This window comes from Bradysia coprophila, unplaced genomic scaffold, assembly GCF_014529535.1.
Source record: "Bradysia coprophila strain Holo2 unplaced genomic scaffold, BU_Bcop_v1 contig_494, whole genome shotgun sequence".
Taxonomy (NCBI): Eukaryota; Metazoa; Arthropoda; class Insecta; order Diptera; family Sciaridae; genus Bradysia; species Bradysia coprophila.
The window spans coordinates 278090-297723 of NW_023503746.1; the positions used below are offsets into that span (position 1 = coordinate 278090).

The window sequence follows — 19634 nt, forward strand, 5'->3', positions numbered from 1 at the left end:
ATGAGTAAAAGTAACTCGGGCTGAAGCCCTCTGATACGTTTACTCATCTGGATACGAGATATCAAATTAGTATTACTGCAAGTCCAGAGTCCAGACAACACTTGTCTCTGTAAGTGAAACACGTGTCTTTGTACACTTTTCTTTCCGTTTTATCTTTACCTTAGTCTTATCATCAACGAAACGAAATCCGAATTTTATCTCTGTTTCTATCCACAGTGAATTGGTAGTATTTTCGGTAGCATATCTGTGACATTTTTATATGCTCCAATGCTAGGTCAAAAACGTAATTCATTGTTATCTAGCGATTTTAATTTCGCTTTTGAGTACCAATAACTGATAAAATTATTAGCGTGCATGTGCCAAATTGATGACACTCTGGAATACAATTATTCGCAGATTTTGTGGATTTGTTGATAATAATGCCTTACAGTGATGGTCGTAAGCAAAGTGTCACTTTTCTTTCCTTATCAATTGAAATAGAAGTAAAGTTAAATAAAAGTCGAAACTTTGCTTTCAGCCACTCTATTCCTACCACTCTTTCCTGGGTGACTACAACGATCACTCTATTCCAACACAGACAATTATTCAATTCAATTCGGTTATATTCAATTATATTTGCCTAATTATTTCGGTTGTGGCATAGAAGTTATTTTAAAACTTTGAGTATGAAGTTAATGCACTATTAACGTCACAACATTGTTTAAACAGCTTTCATCGTTTTTTTTTTCTGGCGTATTGTAATGGAAAACCACGAGTCGTTTTTCTTTGAAAGGCTTTAGTGATATATTAAGTCGGTTCAACCTTAATTTTTGGATTAAATAATAGTATCGTGCGCATCAAGTTTTGAAATGTTCAATTTTTCGGCACTAGTCCAATATTTCCTTACGAGCGCAGCGACTTTCTAATTTTCCAAAACGTTTTAATGATGCTTTCTGCAATCCGAGTTGATATATCAGCGTTCTTGGCTCATATACTCAAGATATCTGGGGTACAAATCCAATGAAAGTTGAAGGATTTTACTAACTGACTGATTAAACTGACCAAAGCAGTGCAGAAATGAAAAAGCAGTGTGGAAAAGTATGTCATCTTGTGAGAATCGGTTACAGAAAAGACTTGCATGTTACTCAGCATCATAATGTGCAAAAATTGAAAACTTGAGATGCATTTGTTGCATAAATCGGTGTATATGAATTTAGGTGCAAAGTACTTTATTAGGCTCTAGATGAGTAATTATGACACGATGCCGCATTGACTCAATGTCATAAATAAACATTACACAGCTCAGAGCCCACACACTAGTGCTAAAAATGATTTCCATAAAATTTGTAGCACTAGTGCCTTAAAATGTTGTATGAAACATGGTGCAAAAATAATATATTTCATCATTATGATGCGTTGTGAACCTCGGTTTTATGTCAAACAACCGCTCCCAAAATATTCGCGAAAAAAGTGTTGTATTGACAATCTAACATCTACATGTAAACAGCACTATTCAAGTATCGAAATTACTTTGCAAGATAGATTTTTCACAGAAAATATATGGGGGTAAAGTCTTTGTGGGACGCAAAGCACATTAACTAGCATAACTATCAAGTCTTTCACTTCATTTGATCTACGTCGATTGAATCATAATCTATAACTTCGTTACTTTTAACATATTTTATGGTTGCTGTCAATAACAAATGGAGGAAGGGCAGCTTTTTGGCCAATAACTGGAATTTTCAACACTAACAATAATTTCGAACAATAATGTCCCGTCAAAAATGGCGACCATCGTGAATGCATACACATGGACGAGTCGGCGTGGGGTAATTTGGCACATGCTAAAACAACGCATTTTTCAACTACGTAAAAGGTGAACTCGCATACGATTTTTCGATACCAAAATTTTGTAAAAGGAGTCATTAAGGCCCGTCATTGGGAAATGACAGGACAGTTTCCCGAAAATGTATGGACAATTTTATCACAAAAATTCACCGAAAAAATTCAAAGAAACTCACCTCTTATGCTTTCCATTGTATTCGGGCATAGTCTCTTATGGTCGCCAAGGCATATTTGAACACTAAAACACTTTTTACTCGATGCAAAAACAAAAAGTTTTTTTTGTTTTGTTGCGACAAAAACACAGAAAATATTTCGACACAACTGTGACACTCCGCTATTATAAGGACTAGAATGAATATTTGCTGTGTTCACTTCGGCGGTAAAATATTTTCATTCAAAAAAGTGTCGGACGTGTTTAAAAACAATCATCAAACGGTTGACAAAGGGTAGCGTATAAATTATTGCTCATCGACCATTTTTAAAGCTTTACGAGAGCTCAGCGGACATTCTTTCAACGATGGGAGAGCATTTATTAAAAATGTAGCCTCTCGTAAGACTGCGCTGAACGTAAATAAATGTTCGTTCCTCTTTAGTAAGCTAAGAAGACTTTGCGAAGTCTAATTATGCCACCTCTTTGAATAAAAATATCGGCTGAGTTCTAATAATTCTCCGCTGAGCTCTAATAATTCTCCGCTAGGCTTCAGGAAGTGTCCGTTGGGCCTAAGCAAGTTGCAGGAAGGCTTAATGGAGCGAGTCGGACACTCAGCGGAGATCTGCCAAAGCTAAGTGGAGTCTTACTAAATCATAGCAACAATTATTAGGTATCCGCTGATGCTTATTGAGTGTTCGCTTAGCTTCATTGCCTTACTACAACGTGCTAAGATCTGACGGACTCTTACTGAAGCCTAGCGGAGAATTATTAGAACTCATTGGAGGTTTGTCGAAGCTCAGCGGAGAATTGTTAGAGCTCAGCGGAGGTTTGTTAAAGCTCAGCGGAGAATTATTCGACCTCAGCCGATATTTTTGTTCAAAGAGGTGGCATAATTAGACTCAGCGAAGTCTTGGTAGCTTACTAAAGAAGTGGGAGAGGTTACAATTTTAATAAATGTCTACCATCGTTGAAGTGTCGGACACTTTTTTGAATGAAAATATTTTACCGCCGAAGAGAACACAGCAAACATTCATTCTAGTCCTTATAATAGCGGAGTGTCACAGTTGTGTCGAAATATTTTCTGTGTTTTTGTCGCGACAAAACAAAAAATAAATTTTGTTTTTGCACCGAGTAAAAAGTGTTTTAGTGTTTAAATATGCCTTGGGTACCTAAAGAGACGGTGCACGAATACAATGGAAAGCATCATGGGTGAGTTTCTTTGAATCTTTTCGGTGAATTTTTGTGATAAAATTTTCCATACATTTTCGGGAAACTGTCCTGTCATTTCCCAATGACGGGCCTTAAGTCGATGACATGGCTAAAAAGCATTTGCAGCAATAAACTTGCTTGTACGAGTTCACCTATGACTTAGTTTAAAAGTGTGTTGATTCCACGAGTCAATTTTCCATTGATTTTATGATTATTGTTCTAAAAGGTGGTCCGGATCTGTATTTTATTACTGTAAACCATAGTTCAGATATGCAGGAAGATAGCGACATTGAGCTGGCTAAGATCAATAGATTATCTTAAAAAGGTGTAAAATCAAAAATATTGGGTCGGCCAATCCGCGATTTAATGTAGGCAGCTACAGCTACATTGACGTTTAAACAATTTTATTAAAAAAATCGGTGCGGGCATACGCCGGTTAGATATAACTTACTAACGTTACGAATTGGAAATTGAAAAATGTACTACAAAAATCAATCGGTGTAACGAGGTACGCACTAGATTTTTTGCGATCGACAACTACCAGCACCGAAATAATTAAAAAAATAGAATTGAGATGCTCGCAACGGAAATGTCATTCATTTCGATGCAAGTGCAGAAAAGTATGTCAAATGAGTGGTGTTATACCCTAGATTTTGACACTAGTGAAAACTGTTCAGAAAAATCTCAATTATCGACACTGCTGCCACCGTCACAATCACAGTGCTTCTCAAATCACAAAAAGCCAAATTAGAAAACTAAGTTTCATATTGGAAGGGAAACACCATCGTTCTCATTATTCAAATAAACGAACATCAATTTGTAGTGCTTTAAAGCTCGACTTTATTCGACCGAAAGATAGAATGTTCGATTTGGAGTAGCTTTAGTCCCGCTAGCACTTGATTTAAATAATGGAGATGCCGACCATTTTCGTTTAGGACTTTTTTTTAGTTGATTACACTGTAAATGGTCGTCAGAATAAAGCCGGTATAATCAAATGGATTGTTCAAAAAAGAATCGTTAGGGTTCATAATATATACATCAATTTCATGAAGTCATAACATCTATGCTAAAAGTGGATCACACGATGAATGTTATGTATGGAATGTATATTTAAACTAAATATTCGCCCATGTCTTATGCCCAAGCTTAATAATATCGTTGAAATAACATTACATCATCGAAAACACTTTACTTTAATTAGAATTGTCAATAATTCGCGAAATGTAAATTTGTCATTACATTTGCAAAAAGTATTAGCCGAGTGTAAGATATTATAATTCCTATTTTTAGCGAGCGGCATGGCATAATACTCTTTTCTTGCATGGTTATACGATGTACGATGTGTGGGCTTCTTTTTTTTGTTTATAATTAAAAGAAGAACTGAATCATATTTATGCTTTCTTAATGATATGTAGGACATTCCACAATTTTTATGCTTTGAAAAATAGTTGAACGTTTGAAGAAAATGATGCCGATGTAGCAATTTTACGGTTGCACGTACGAGTAATGTTTTAGTGTGGTGTGTTCATGCAATTTCGGATGGCATTAAAAACTATTTGTTGTACATAAAAGTGACGATGAGATGTAGTAATGTTTCTGGGCGACATATAGCTCTACATCGACATAGTTCGTTTGCCCGTTGAATGAATTACAACATCTTCTTATTTGAGATAATCTGGAGTAGGAAATAATTTTGAGTTACGATTTTCCATTCGATTTACATTTACTGTAGGCTGTACACTTAAAGTATTTAATCAACATTTGCATCATCATCGTCTTCACACCACATTATCGAATCGATGTCTTGTCTACCCTGAATAAAATCTCGACGGCAAATTTATTTATTTAGATTTTTCGGATTTTATTGATCGTTTTATACGACCGAAAATCTTTATTCTTTGAGTGCTTTTAGCTTTACGATTTTCGGGGAATATTTACAAATTTACAAATTAATCACAAAATGATAGGTTTTTGCAATTGGTTTTTCTCGCTCTTTTAGTTTGGCAGTTTTGCTGTTTATTTATTTTGGAAATTCGCAATTTCCCAAAACTAAATTTAATTGGAACATTAAAGTTTTACTACAGCATTTTCCTTTGACTGAAAACCATTACGCAATCGAAATCGAGATGAGGAGCTTGGCTTTTATTTTATTCCGTGAAAATATGGTAGGTGGTTCCCGGAATGAGAGACCACTTCATGCCTCATTACATTTCTTACGACATTACTCATCCGTTTTATTCCACAAACCTAGTGACATTTTTTTTTCAAAAACACCTTTATTGGTATGAATGAATAGTACAATCTTAACTTGGCGTTAATTTATTACAACTGATGAAGTGTACTAATTTCTTTACGAATGCATCGAAATTAGTAAAACGTGTAAACGTGTGCGGGGTTGACGATCCATTGACCGGGCCCAAATGAAGTGTTCTGATTCTTCATTACGTCAATTCATGTGGTTTGAGTCGGTTCAGCCTCCTTACTTCGCTTGTAATGTCGAGCAGGAGAATGGCTTCTATGTTGGTGTGGTTTAACAGTCTCGTTTCGTGTTTGATGGCATATTCTCGAATTACTTCGGCAACCCTTTTTATTTCTAGATCTCTGTGTATTTCTTTGTTCGTCATAAAACGGATGACTTCAATGTTTGATTTTTTAGCGCAGCCCCAGAGTGCTGCACCGTACATCCAGATCGGTGCTAATATTGAAATGTAGATCAATCTCTTGCAATACACTTCAATTTTAGACAGGCGTTGAAAATATATGTGATCATATACATGACTTTGGCAGTTCTTTGAATACACCTGGAGCAATCTCATCTACTCCTGGTGCCTTTTTTTTTGTTTAGCTTGTCAATTTCCGTTGCGATTTTATGCGGAGTTTTTTTCTTAATTTTTTTGTATGGTTGATATAATTTTGTTGTATCAACGTTCGATTGTATCTCGTTGGGTTGAAACACTTCTGCGAGGTATTTTGCAAAAACCTAGTGACATAGCACTGCTCCCAGCATTACCATTCGTATTTCCGAAGTCAAACAGCCAGTCAAGAATTCGTAACTACCTTTGTTACTCAAAAAGATTCTTTAGAAACATTAGGAAGGTAATTTTCATTCAGATGAAAATCCTTACAAGGAAATCGTCCTATTCACGGAAATGCTTTTATAAACCGTAACCAATAACCGGATAAATTTAAAAAAAAAACGATTTTTTCTGGTTGCATCCTGGTCCATCCTACTCAACTGACCTACTGTTATCTTAACCATCAATAGAGTTCAGAAGGGAGCACGTAAACAAGGCCGAATTCACTGTATTCTTTAGTTCCAGGATAGGGAAGATAGTGGACCATTGTAATGTCACTTTTTGAAGAACTGACCTCTGCTGACCTTTGGCTGCGTCAAACTTGTTAAAAGTCAGAATTTTAGCCGAAAAAATGGTCAAAAATGAAGGAAATGTTTAGTGTCCAGAACAGGAAAGTAGTAAGAAAGTCAACAAAGGAATGTCTCACAAAAAAGCTTTTGTAAAAGTAAATTGCAATTTTCATAAGCAAAAACGTCAATAACGTCCCAAAAATTGAACTTTCCATAATCCTTGAACGGAAATCAAGGAGATGGGAAGTAGTAATGAAATGTCTACGCAAGAACCACTAGAACTAGGATTCCAAATTGTATCTACGTATCTTGTATAAATCTAGCGAAGATCTAAAAAATCCTTATACGCACATACATGATTTTCCCAGCCCAAACCTCAGGCTCCTAAGCATGAATCATGGCCGGCCGGCTGAAATCAGAAGTACTTAAATGTAGCTTTTAAATCACACCTCATTTATGAAAAATGGATTAGAAGTGGCAGGGGAAAATGACTTAAAAGTTGATGAATTTTCCGGCACCTCGTACCGACTCCATTCCGACTCCTCAAAATAACGTTCTTCAATGAAATATCGGTATAATGAGCATTAATTTCCAGAAGAAATTTTTCAAATTCGAATTTAAAGGTTTTCATATAAATGGCTTTTCCGGCTGGAAAAACCTTAGACGAACTATATAATAATTCGTCTGAGGGAAAAACAACTTTCAATTTTCCTGATTTTTTTAAACTGTCTTTTTCAGACTGTAATAGGCAAGCAGTTCACCTGTCACATACGGCTATTCATCTGTTATCGATAACTACGACAAAAATAATGGCAAGCTCTGGACAATATGGTCCTTTATATGGTAAAATGCATGTTAAAAATGAAGTACAAGATTTGAAATCAACAGATTAAAAATACTTTGTTCGATCGAAGTAATAGACCCGATAATAGTACTCTTCATATGCTTGCCGTCTGTAACAGGTGAATAGCAAAGCCTTGACACTCGTTTTCGTCTTTGCCTAGCCCCTTGATTATGTGCAATATTTATGTGAAAACTAATTAAATAACTAAAAAAATTTGTATCAATCAACTGACACGCTGAGATTAGTCAATTTCTATATCTAAATTCCATTTCACTTCCGAGGAAAACAGATTTATCCAATTCTCGATTCGACAGAAATTTCCTGTAAATACTTTCGTGTTGTGAATCTAATGTTCGAATCAAACTAACAGTGTTGATGGTGAAATATTTCTATCTACTACGCGTAAGCATAATATAAGGTAATATGACCAGCTGCTCATGTTGTATGTTACCAATTTCAGCATTGTACACACAATTCTCGAAATTTGAGTAAAATGTTATTCTGCTCACAACGACTTGCTGGAAAAGAACAACAACAAATATATCTCCGTGCATTTTCCACGTGTTTGTTTCTTTTTCCTCTTGATCGCATTATAGAAGCCTGTAGCCCATACGTTATAGATGTGCGGTTTGAATTTCATATTTTGTTTTTATTTTCTTAATAAATGCCGGTTTTTGTTTTGCTTTCGGTGGAGAGAAATATTTGTTTGGCATAAAGTATAAAATTGAATGGAAATAATGCTGTTCATGTTTATGTCTGCTCGCAGAAGACACGAATCATTGTAGACGAAAAGGATGTTTATGTTTGTGTTTTAATCTTAATTCAAAGCACAACACCGAAAGGTGAACCTGGCTGGGGGCATTGCGAGCATATATACAATGAAATCATTTTTCTTTGTTTCGGTATTTCTTTTTCGGGAAACTGTTATTTCGGAAACAATCTGCCTCGTCGGTTTGGTGTCATGATGATAACAAGGTTAATAATCACCTCATACGAAGAGGGCTTATTCTTGGTAAATTTAATTACACAATTTACTCAAATTTACCAAAATTTATAAAAACGTTTCAGAAATTTACCGAAATTTACTAAAACCTACTCAAATTCACTCAAATTTACCAAAATCTACAGAAGTTTACCTACAAATTTACCGAGATGTACCAACATTTACCTAGAAATTTACAGAAATTTACTGAAATATACACAATTTTACCAACATTTACCAAAATCTAACAGAATTTATTTAAATCTACCAAGATTTACCGAAACTTACACACAAATTTACCGAAATCTAACAAAGTTTACTCAAATTTACCAAGATTTACCGAAATTTACACATAAATTTACAGAAATCTAACAAAGTTTACTCAAATTTACCAAGATTTATTGAAATATACACAAAAATTTACCGAAATGCACCAACAATTACCTAGAAATTTACTGAAATATACACAATTTTACCAATATTTACCAAAATCTAACATAATTTACTCAAATTTACACACAAATATACCAAAATGTATCAACATTTACTTAGAAATTTACCTAACTTTACTGAAATATACACAATTTTACCAACATTTACCAAAATCTAACAGAATTTATTCGAATCTACCAAGATTTACCGAAATTTACACACAAATTTACATAAATCTAACAAAGTTTACTCAAATTTACCAAGATTTACCGAAATATAAACACAAATTTACCGAAATGTACCAACATTCACCTAGAAATTTACTGAAATATACACAATTTTACCAACATTTACCAAAATCTAACATAATTTACTCAAATTTACCAAGATTTACCGAAATTTACACACAAATTTACCGAAATGTATCAACATTTACTCAGAAATTTACCGAAATTTACCAAAATCTAACAAAGTTTACTCAAATTTACTAAGATTTACCGAAATTTACACACAAATTTACCTAAATGTACCAACATTTACTTAGAAATTTACCTAAATTTACCAAAATCTAACAAAGTTTACTTAAATTTACCAAGATTTACCGAAATTTACACACAAATTTACCGAAATGTACCAACAATAAACTAGAAATTAACTGAAATATACACAATTTTACCAAGATTTACCTACACTTACCAAAATCTAACAAAAATTATTCAAATTTACCAAGATTTAACCACAAATTTACCGAAATCTATCAACATTTACTTAAAAATTTATTGACCAAAATCTACTCAAATTTACCAAGATTTACCGAAATTTACATATAAATTTACCGAAATGTACAAACATTTATCTATAAATTTACCAAAATTCACTGAAATTTACCAACATTTACCGAAGTTTACAGACATTTATAGACATTTACACACATTTACCTATAGAAACCTACAGAACCTATAGAAAAAATATACCAAAATTTACCAACTTTATGTTTCAATAAATTCAGTAAATAATCGGTAAGTTTCTGTAAATTCGGTAAAATTACCAATAATAAGCCCTGCGTACGTATGAAGGTGTGACTGTGTAATGTACTTCTCCTTCCATAAAAAATGTAAAAAATTGCGACCACTAATCTAAACGACACAACATTTGCATTTAACTTGCATTTACCATATAAAGACAATTTATTTCAATGAACTTATAATTCATGCAAATTTAGCATATTACTGAACGTTCCAGTTAATGAACAAAATTAGCTCGACCTTTATACTACTGATGCGGTAACAGAATACCCCGTTTCACATTTTACTAGAATACACAACATTTCCATATTACCAGTTCTGGAAAAGCCCGTATGTAGGTTAATGGACAATAAAAAATAAAATCCAAAAAGCAAAACAAAATACCATATCATCATGCCATGGCCTGACATTAAACAATAATAACATCGAATATACATCATTTCATTTGTTTTTCTCCATAAAGTTGTGTAAAATGCGCTTGTAAATATTTACATAAAACTGTGGATATTAATTAACTTGGAAAAACTGAAGAAAATTCCGTATGCATTACCTCCAATAATAAATTTTCTGTTTGTCGAGAAATTGTATTGCACACACAGGCACTATTCTCTCAAATAAAACACGGACGATTCACATAAATTCTCTGTTGCACAATATTATTATTATGCACTGCACATGACAAAACGTTTCAATTTTGCAAGAATTAGACATAATTTACCGCAACGAAGCAGAGTAATAAAGTTTTGTTGGGCAATATTCTTAGAATATGATGGAGTTCGAATGGTTTTTATTATTGTAAACAGTAAAAGATTAATTCGAGTCTAGGCAATTATTTCAAGCGATAAATTTAGTAGATTAAAAATGTTGCTACTACTACTGTCACGGATTGTAAAAGTTCAGTTGCAATATCATAACTCAAACTTTTCTGATTAATTCAGTTCATTGCACCTGCACTATTAATGTATTCTACTGTAAAAGGTGATGGGGTTGGGATCACGATGACTTTCGGACATTCAAAGGTCAATTTTTCTTCGTCTGCTAATGATGGTCTCAGTTAGGGTAGCCCACTTTTCTGATTGACCTCCGACCCACAAACGATTCATCTGTTATCAACAACACAGACGAAGAAAAGTATCAGATTGGCTATGACTATACTGCTCTATTAAATAACAAAACGAATGTTTTAACTAATGAAGTAAAAGCTTTCGTATTAAATACTATGCTTCAAACTAAAGAAGTAGTATATTATGATGACACTTGCCCTTTACGAACGACTAAATGATAATGCACAAATATTCGACACTGTTGTTGTCGTCAAATGATCTGACAGGACTCGGTGTGGATATTTGTTGTTAGTTGTTGATGCGGAACAAGGTGTATGAACGATTTATCCACACAATAATTTGAAGATTACGTAGCAATGGAGGATAGGATGGAGCAAAATTGTGTTTAATTACGACGTTTATCACGCCAAAAGCGACAAGATCTACCTTGTGTGGTCTCTCATAGCAAAATCTATGGTTTAAATATCGAAACCAATGAAGTAATATATATTATGTACCTGTTGCCAAGATTGTTATTTTGACGTGTAGGACATTATTGTCAGAGCCGAAGGTGCATACCATATTTTATCTGTCGAGAACAGATATATCGAGATAAGTAAAAACTCCCTAGGGAGATAAGCTCGAGATTATCGTTCTAGATATATAAAAGTTTTTATCTTTCTCGAACGATAATCTCGAGCTTATGCCTCTAGGGAGTTTTTGTTTATCTCGATATATCTGTTCTTGACAGATAAAATATAATATGCACCTATTGCCAGACTGTTGTTTTGACGTGTAGGCATTATGACACACGCCTTCGGCTAGGGCAATAATGTCCTACACGTCAAAATACCAATCTTGGCAACAGGCGCATAATATATATTATCGCATACGCGGTGTGATTCCCCGAAAAAATTATTCACCTAGGATATATAAACGAACATTATACTTCTGTAAATTGTCAAAGTGTCATTCGCATATCTTGTTGTCTCGTTTTCGCTTATGCGATAAAAAAGAATATGCACGTATGACAAGCCGTCTCGGCAAGCCTCGACCGCTTTTTCATACGTGCATAATATTTATTATTGCTTCCCCATGTGAAAGTGATCCATTACACTAGGAATATTTTCGGTTCATTCTACGTGAATTCCTTTAATGATAAACCAGCTAAACCCTAGTTTGTTCGAATAGGATATGGACTTTGGGGATTTCAGGATAAACAGTTACTTCGAGAGTGTTAACGTATTTTATCTCACAAAGATGATTTTGTTGGAATGGTCAAAGCAACTGATCATTGAAATAAGTTTTATGGATCGTAGTAAGCAACTTTGTGTCTGGAATATTTATGTAAAATATTTATTCGTCAGTAATAAAGAAATCCTTGAAGAAACAAGAGGTAGTCCATCCCTTTTCCTACAGGTTATGGGCATATAGGAACATTCAAGGAATATTCACCTTTGTTACAAATTCAGTAAATAATCTGGTGTATCATCAAGCCTAGCCGCGTAGTATCAACATAGCAATAGACCTAGCTGTGAGCGTAGCTAAAAGCATAGCCGAGCATAGTCGTACGCACAGGATTGAACCTAGCGGAGCATAGCAACGTGTACCACCGATATATCTGAATTTTTGAAATCAATATGACGGAGCAAAAAGGAACGAAATCAGCGTTCGAAAAATTAAACGGAAAAAACTACACCACCTGGTCCTACCGAATGAAGTTATTTCTTAAAACCGAAAAATGTTGGGATGTGGTTGAACATGCCGTTGGACCAGCAAACGTGACTGTCCGAAAATGGAACGAAATGGAGGAGCGCGCATCATACTTCATTAGCATTCTAATCGAAAACAATCAACTACCATTCATCAAAAGAACTGATTCAGCGAAAGGCGCCTGGGATGCGTTATGTAACCATCATAAGAAAGCCACGTTCTCCACCAAAATACGTCTATTACGAAAATTGTACCACGAAATCCTTCCCAAGAATGGCAACATGGAGGAACATCTATCGAAATTAATGGAATACTATGACGATTTGTGCGAAATCGACCACGTTATAGACGATCAACAATTTGTATCGATCGTTATGACGAGTGTTGGAGAAGATTACGATGGTCTCATCACAGCATTGGATTGCAGAGACGAAAACGATCTAACCTTCGATCTGGTCCAATCAAAACTAATGGACGAGTATGAACGAAAAAAGAAAGTCGATGATTTTCCATTCGAAGGGGAATCTATATCCGCTATGAAAAACTTGCCAAAGAAGTATTGCGACTTCTGCAGAGAGTCGGGTCACTTGAAGAGATTCTGCGGAAAATTTGATATTTGGTTGGCTGGCAAGAAGAAGAAAGACGAAAATACCAATAACGAAACTACGAAAGAAGCAGTTAATCTCATTGCATCTGTGGAATCAGATGATGATTATGATTATTTGTTTTAAAATTTATCTTCAAAATTTAAATTAATATTTCCGGAACGCAAAACTATAACTCATCGAGAAAGAGCTTCTAAATTATAATTTTGAGGAGGAGAATGAACAATATGCTTTGAGGAGGAGTGTTGGAATGGTCAAAGCAACTGATCATTGAAATAAGTTTTATGGATCGTAGTAAGCAACTTTGTGTCTGGAATATTTATGTAAAATATTTATTCGTCAGTAATAAAGAAATCCTTGAAGAAACAAGAGGTCACTTTTCCTACAGATTTTTCTGTTCTACAATTTTCCTCCTTGCGAACTAACTCCAACGTTTTTGTCGTTTCGGTTACTGTTTTTTTCGACAAGTGTAGAGTTTGTATATCCGAGCCGAGGGCGAGTAGAGTTTGCTTTTATCCCAAAATTGTAACATCATGTAACGAATTTCTTTCGCTGCGTCCAATGTAATCTAATGGTCTATTAATCTACTCACAATGCTTAGATCGATTGTAGATTCTACTGGTGATATACTTGAAATGGTAAACCGACTCAAATATTGATCAAAGATCGATTAAAACAGCAAATAAAGAACTATGTTCTTGGCTATTTTGCTCATAATAATGGAAGAAGTAGAAGCGTTCCGTTGTTTCTCTGAACAATTATTAAATTGAATTCACCAAACTCTGTTTTTTTTTAATTACGAATTTTGTATGACACGTTGTGTCTAAGCGAACGCAAACATTTTATTTTAATTTGTCATTTGCGGTGTGTGTGGAAAAAACAGCGCAGCACTAAAAATGTAATTTATTTACCATATGACTAATGGTAAATATTTATAATAGTTTTTGGACCGATATGTGCATGCTGTCATCAAAATTATTAGTAAATCCTTTACCAAATAAAAATCCAATAAAAATACGATGATGGCACACGGCTGAGTCACGTCGTTCTCTGTAAACAGAAATGCAATTGAAAGGGGTATACGCATAGCTATGCAAAAGCAAACGCTAAAAGGTGAGCATTATCAATTGACATATTTATTTATAAAACAATAACTTTGGAATTCTTTGAACGACAGCATTAGATATATCGTTACATTACAAGTTAGGAATAAATTAAGAAATTATTTTGCGATTTAATGAAGAATGTATGCGATTATCAAAAGAATTATTATTCCTCGATTATTACGCTGTTACGATCAAATATTATGATTCACCGTTTAAGTGAAACAAAGTGTATTCATGAATCTATAATTTCACTGGAACCTTGGCCTTACTATTGTCATGCTGTGAATTTAACGAGATGAATCCAGTTTAGCATTAGCGTTAGCTATTACATAGATTCAATTTACCATCTATAAACGGCAGGCATATCACGATATGATCAATAAATCTGCTACGTCCTTAGTAACACTGCCAACAGAAAAAGTAGCAACAGTGTTTGATAAAAAATCTTTTACTTCATTTGTTTAACGAAACATTTTGCTATATAATAGAAAATTGAACCGAAGTTTATTGCTTAATTTGGTTATCGCTGTCGATAATAGATGACTAGTTGTTTCTAAAAGGTGTTCAACGATATGTACAACGTTAGTTTGTTGGCAATTCGTTTTAATTTTTGACTGAAATGCATTGATCACATGTAAATCTCAGTAACGAAAATCCGCTTATTTCAGAACCAATCTTATGAGCATAGAAACCTGTCCATTCTGACCAATGTAACTTTTTAATTAGGACATCAGAAGTTGTCAAATGGCTATATCATATCAGTAAGAATCTCATACCATAATTCTAAATCAAAAGCAAGGTTGTCGCGCGTTGATGTGAATTTTCGTACATAGTTCTTAAGTGTTAGATCAACTGTTGTAAACATTTTAGATATGGCTACTTATCTGTTAGCCGCAGCAACTACAAAAATGAGTTGAATCAGATTACCCCACGCCAACATAAAGTAAAAGCAATGCACTTCAAGCATGAGTGGTACTCTAAATATTGTATTGAAACTGGGCAGTGTATCAAGCAAATTCCAACACTGTAAAAAAATGTACAAAATTTCATACAAAATAGTACTCTATTTGGCAGCTGCCACTCAGTGCACTTTTGCTTGAAGAACCTTGGACTGTGGCCACATTGAACGTAACCGTTACACAACAATTCATGATAACGTTGCAGTGTAATCTGTCTAAATACACTCGTTCTCCGTTTCGTATCGGCACGTACTTAATCGACATTGAAGTCAATGCCAGCGTATAGAACAATTAATATGACGTTTAATCGCTTTGATGATTTAGACACGTTCAACCTACATTCAGGAGGATTCTATGATATTCGACGGGATCTTTATGAGGACACACAATAGAACGTTAATATCGGGCAGGGAGTGAAGGTGTGGATACCATCGAAAATTTTATGAAAGTCTTTTGCGACTTGGTAATAGTACAAGTGATGACCTTAGTCATAGAAAAACTCATGTTAAGTCTAATGGACTGATAGATTTTGTATTGAACGTTTATCGTATAGAAAATGGAGCCGTCAGTGTTGGCTTAATAATTTTTTTCTGAAAATCAATATCTCTACAATCTGAAAGACTTGTTCTCATTTCGTTATTAAAATACAGAAATTCCATTACACCTATTCATAGAATCAACAGCCGAATGAATTTAATGTTTCTTTTTTCCCGAAGTCACCTTACCGTTCAGAGAATATATGAACGGATCATATCATAATCTCATTCTGAATGTTAATTTATATGGAATATACAGAAGCATAAGCTACCGGCTATATATTGAAGTGAAATTGTTTTTAATATGGCTACCGATAGAAATATATCAGATTTAATCGCCTTAACAAAAATTTATATGGGAGACCTACCTGATCTTTAAAAGCGATAATTTTATTATAAAATAATAATTTTCCACTTCTACATTTTACCGTGCTTGTGCACGAGACGGAAGGGATTTGTTTATTGAATTTAAAAAAAAAATAACTGAAATGCGTTGAATCGTCCGACGTGTTGTTTATAATTACAATTTTCTGAATTACATTAGAATGATAACATTGACTTCGGAATAAATGGTTAAAATTAGGAATTATATGGAGAACTAAAATGCCAATTATCCAGTAAAACCTATCAATTTGACCTGGTCTGTGAATGTTAATAGAATAGATAAAAATTTACTTTTCATTAGAATTTTTGTTGCCCGACCCTACTCAGAAAAAATCTGGAACGAATGTATCAGCTAGATATTCTGGACTGACATTTTTTTTTAAATTTCAACTGTATTACCAGCCAATCCATTACAGCTATGTGTTTTTTGTATTTACCGGAACAATTCTGACAGACATTTTAAATTACTTCTTGGAGTCAAAGTTACGAGTTAATGGTAAAACCGAATTATAGTAGATTATTCATCTCTGTCCACATGTTTATTTAGACACTTGGGGAGTTATTGCATAAGCCGAAGGCGAAACTTGACCGAGAAAAACTTGACAAATCCTTCAAATTACTCAAATTCTAGAACTGATAGCATGGTATACCATGTAAAATGGTGGAATTTTAGGAATTAACATAAAATAACCTCGACAATCCCAAGAGTCCAGAAGGGAACCCAATAAAACCTCAGAAATGCTGCATGATACTTACGTTCTAGAGCTGGGAACAGGTTGTGCATGTGCAGTGACATAATTTTAGGAACTGACCCACTACCACCTCAACAGTTCAATAAATCCTGAACAGAATCAAAAAAAAACACAGAGATCCTTCAAAATTCTAGAACAGGGAGCATGTTTCCGTGTATCACCGGAACGAGCTGCCCGATTTCAATAAACTAGGTCCCACCTTTTGGGCGGGTCGGGTCCCTTGACTGATAATTTTCCAAAATAATTAATCAATTAAAGTGAAAGCAAAATAAAATTATCGAGCCTCATTTTTTGTCAATTGAATGTCAATTGTCAAAAACCAGACTAGATCATTTCATTTTGCTTTTACCTTATATCACACACTATTATAATCAAGGTTCTGAAAGAATTTTGTTTTTGTGTGTCCCCGCCTTCGTGATCAACTCAGGTTTGTCTTAACCTGGTTGTTTCAGAACCTTGATTATAATTATCTTAATTTATTTTAACTGATTTTTTGATCTGGGTGAGAATGAACAATTCCTGAAGTACAATGTCACGGTATGGATGTAATAATCTAACACAATTCTCAATTTGATATATTTACTTCTACAAAAATGAAATGTTGTCACTTTGTATTAGTTCAAATTGTGCAATAATCCAATAAGCCCCGAGTTGTTAACTAATGCAGTAAGATACCGCAACTCGTGTCAATTACGGCCTTCGATTCGCTCTAGTCTAGCCGCAAACTTATCGCTCGTCCCAGCTGTCTAATATTGCAATGCGATACCGCAACTTGTGTGAATTACGACCCTCGCTTCGCTCGGGCCGCAAACTTCGCACTCATACGAGTTGTCTAATATTAGGTTTGGCCTAGCCGCAAACTTCTCACTCGTACAAGCTGTCTAATATTGCAATATGATACCGCAACTCGTGTGAATTACGACCCTCGCTTCGCTCGGGCCGCAACTTCACACTCGTACGAGTTGTCTAATATTAGGTTTGGCCTAACCGCGAACTTCACACGTCGGAGTTGTCTAATGTTAGAATTGCTTGACTTTTGTAATACTATATGCTCACTGTATATGTAATTTCTGGTACAGTGGCCAACATTTCAAATGTCTTTTTTGTTAGGAATTTGACGTTTTCAATGAATTCCACTCAATCCACACAGCTCACACTCTGTATCAGTATGATCCGCTGTGGTTTCCAAGGCTGTATTATAAGGAAGTTTGCGCCAACAGCCTTTTTCGTGGTGGCATTAAATCAAAAATAATTGCCGATAGTACTGTATTTTAAATTAGGCGAATTCTTCGCTGTGGCATTAATGCGAAAATGAAGTAACCAGATCGAAGATAAATACCTAAATATCAATAATACCACTAGGATTTCTATTTCTCCATTTACCATTTACCACAAAAATACTCCGTGTGAAAGAAAAAAAAAATGAATTTTTGCTTTGTTTACTTGACAGTTCGCTATCTTAAAGAGTACTTTTTTGTTGAGTGGCAACCATACTTAAGTTAATGCGGTAAATTATTTTGTTTTCTTAAAAGTCATACACCAGTCCTAAAAGTTTGTTCCAATTAATTGTTAATCCGAACTTTGACAACAGGAACGACAACGACTTCATTCAAAACAGACGTACCTTCTTCTCTCAGTGAAGGGAATCATCAATGATCAATTACCAATAATTATCAATTATCAACATAGTAAATGGAATAGCTTCCGACCTTAATCTCGGGAATTCCATTCCTCGTCGATTAAAAGAAATTTTATTAAAATCGGTTAAGAATTATTACTGAAGTTATCGTCATGACAAAAAAAATGGATACAAACAATTACATTTTTGATAACATTTCATACACATTAAATTATCATAAATTATCACAATATCAATTATCAGTGGTGTATTATCATGTATTATCAATTTCATTCCCCGTCGATTAAAAAAAAAAATCATCAAAATCGGTTAAGACTTACTCAAGTTATCGTCGTGGCAAAAAAAATGCTTACAAACAATTAAAGTTTTGATAATTTTTCATACACTGTATGGTTACTAACATTTTAGGGTATTTTCTGGCGTAAGACCCTTGACTTTCAGTCAAGGGAATAAAGAACGAAAACGTAGCTCTTTAAATTCTCTATAAACCTTTCGAAGAAAATTTTTGCGAATTTACAGTCTTTCTATCAGTTTCAGAGATTTTCCTTTGAGAAAAAAATATTTTTCGACTTTGACCAACTTTTTCCGCCATTGTGGATTCTAATAACAAAAAATAAATTCCACCAAAAAAAATTGGAAGTGTATTGATATCTCTTATCATAGAAAAAAGACATAACGGCTCACCAGAGAACCATTGACGTCTTGGCCCCACACCAATTTAGAATCAGGAATCAATACGGAAGACGGAACAGGGGCGGATCCAGCTTTTGCTCTGACCCAGGCGGATAGAAGACAAACAGTTTCTGACCCAGGCGGCCTTTGTTTTAAAAAAAAAAATTCTTTGTAAAAATCTTCTTCTGACCCCTGGCGACCGCCTCGACCGCACATAGGTGGATCCGCGCCTGAGACGGAACAACCTACAATCATCATTACAACGATTTTGTAAGATGCACGATTAAGCCCTTTTTCCAGCCTAAGCAGGTCCACTAATTTCACATAGGTAGATAAAAATCGTTACTGTGTATAACTGTGTCTTTGTACAAAGCTACTGCATTTAGAAACTTTA

The 19634-nt window shown here is 34.5% G+C and overlaps 1 protein-coding gene across 1 annotated transcript in view; it reads right to left on the reverse strand.

Moving 5' to 3' along the window:
- Nucleotides 1-19634, reverse strand: part of LOC119082804 (aquaporin-like) — a 43921-nt gene that overhangs the window by 15273 nt on the left and 9014 nt on the right. The gene's annotated exons all lie outside the window — the stretch shown is intronic.